Source organism: Bactrocera latifrons, unplaced genomic scaffold (genome assembly GCF_001853355.1).
Source record: "Bactrocera latifrons isolate USDA-ARS-PBARC rearing strain unplaced genomic scaffold, ASM185335v1 scaffold_668, whole genome shotgun sequence".
NCBI classification, from domain to species: domain Eukaryota; kingdom Metazoa; phylum Arthropoda; class Insecta; order Diptera; family Tephritidae; genus Bactrocera; species Bactrocera latifrons.
In genome coordinates, this window is record NW_017537343.1 from 98,026 (window position 1) to 100,937 (window position 2,912).

Below are 2,912 nucleotides of genomic sequence, written 5' to 3' on the forward strand. Positions count from 1 at the left end.
AGCAGGCTGGAGAAGTGTTCCCTCCATAATTTAAGTATGCTCTGGGCATCGGTGACTAGATCACCTTTGGGGGTTCTACAAGAGTATGCTCTGGTCTTGAAACCTTCTGTAAGCCGCCGCATTTTTTCGTAGAATTTTCGAGCATTACCCCTGTCGGCCAGCTTATCAAACACTTCGTACTCACCTTTCGGCCTCTTTCTTTTTCTGTTTGTAAATGCGTCTCGCTTCCTTCTTCAACTCTCGGTATCTATCCCATCCCGCACGTGTTGTGGTTGATCGTAACGTTGCGAGGTAAGCTCTTCTGCTTTTCGATATTTCAACACTTGCACATCTTTTCTATATTTTTTAAATACATATGTACGGATTTTGTTTACAACTATTCAAAGAGGACAGAACTATAACCGGCTATAATGAAGCTAAAACATTTTTCTGCACCTCTCTTAAGTCACTTTGGCTCCCAACAACTCACTTACAGGAAACTCGGCGTTTTTAAGGACAATTTAATAATTTTTTAAATCTCATGCTTTCTAACAATTACTCGAGGAGCTAAATAAACTAGTTAAAAGCATTAGGTTACATTCTCTTCAAGTTCACAATAAAGTTGTGTTTCACGAATTTTCCTATCACTCTGTTTTGGTATTGGAAGAGAAATTTGGTCAGTCCGGTTAACATTTTAGTTTGCATTCATCGATGCCAGCACCAATTTAACATGCCCCTTCTCTCCGTACCAACGACGGCTGTTATTGTAGGATTAATGTTGTTATAATTTCTCAACCACTGCTATGTGACGTTCACATACATTTCCGTACATTTGCTTCTCCCGCTCCGCCATACCGCATCGCAGTATAAAAGCATGTTGTTGTCGAACACGTGCTGTTGTGGTGAAGGTGGTCGGCAAGGTGTACACGTGCTTCGTACTCACGGCGGCCAACACATGTACATATACATATGCATGAGTGTGTATATGCCAAAGTATGTATGTATGGCTGCGAATGCTGGTGCGTGTGTGCAATCATTTTCGCACCCTCACTTACTTTCAGGAGACATTAGGTATGTATTGGATCTGTGAGGGGAATATTCCATGTTACGTTAATGTGTTTCCAACATATTCGACAAATTGTGGATGCCGCAGATGTACCGAACAGTATTTATAGTTGCAACATCTGCCAAAAACCCTTATGAACGAATATAAATTTTAACGAAAAATTGAAACATTGGCAAACACAATATTCACTCAATCATAGGATTTTGTGCAAAACTGAAAGTAATGTGGTGTAATTGAGCACGACGTAAAAACAGAAGAAAAAAATATTATTATTAATATTATTATTTTATTAGGAAAAATATACAAAATATTAAACCTAATAGTAAGAAAGGAGTACAAGCTCCTTTGGCCATCGCCTCCGATTTAATAGTATAAAATTACAAAGTTTATATTTTATTATAAAAATTACACTCTTTTAGAAAATTACATATGTTAACAATGTTTGTTAAAGATGGTGTATTTAACAATGCTTGATATTTACTAGAATAAAAGTGTTTTTGCCTAATACTCTCAAGTGTTGGACAGATATTGAATATATGTTCCATGGATAATGTGTAGGGGCAGAATGGGCAGGAAGGTGTCGGATCGCCGCCAAGAAGATGTTGGTGAGTGATTTGCGTGTGTCCGATCCTTAATCGAGTAAAAATTGTTGCCTACTGTCTTGAGATGTTGTTGGGGTAGCGTAGCTTTTCACGTAGTTTGTTTACGATTGTGTGTTTGTGTTTAAATTTCATCTAGTCCGCAACTATCTTTTCATATATGTGTCTGCTTAACATTTTACTGAGGTCATTTTGGTCTTGCACCTCGTTAAGAAAAGTGGGGGCAGATTTGAAGAATCTTGCCTCGTTGTCAGCATATTCGTTCCCAAGAATGCCAACGTGACCTGGCACTCAGAGAAGAGCTATTTTACTTTTATATTTAATGCAAATATCTCTAATTTTAGATATTACTATGGAATTATTTCGTATGTTGTGTATGGCGTTCAAGGAAGAGAAGCTGTCTGAGCAAATAAGGAATTTTCCTTTTTGTAAGATAGCATATTTTAATGCCATATATATTCCAATTGCCTCGGCGGTAAATACGGACGAATATGATGGAAGGATTCCGCCAGTAATAGTTGTCCCGTTAGCTGTGGTAACAGCATAGGCAGTATTAGTTAATTTTCACGCGTCTGTGAAAATTTCTTTAAATTTTTTATTCATATAGACGTTGGTTACTTCTAAGCAGTTTTGTTGAAAAACTGTCCTACTGGTGTTGGATTTTTTGAAATTATGTAGAGATGTATCTATTGAAACATCACTAATCAGCCATTCAGGTTGAGTGTTGGTTGTATAAAATTTTGATGGGATATGAATGTTTAAAGTTTTTGCAAACTGAAGACAGCGACGAAGGGTAGACTTGAGTTGAAAATTCCTTTTGTGTTTAGCTGCAAGTATTATACATTTCTGAATGCCAGTGTTTGGAGAATTAAGTATTTTTGGAAGAAGTTGTATCGTTTTTTCGTAAATTCTTTCCTTTATTGATCGTAAGCCACTTTCTCCTAAGATACATTTAGTTGGTGATGTGGGAAAAGCGTTTAAACTACGACGAATCGCGGCGTGATATGGAGCCTCCAACTGCTTAATGTTTGTGTTCGAGCACCAACCGTAAATCAGAAGGCCATAGTCCATTTTAGAGAGTATTATGGCTCTTGTAATATTAATAAGTGTATTTGTATGTATAAATGACCGTTTGCTAGATAAATACTTAATTATGTTTAGTCTACTGGAAAGCGATTTTCTAAGGTTAATACAGTGATACTTAAATGTAAACTTATTGTCAAAATATATACCTAATATTTTTAAGTTATTTACACAATTTATTAAAG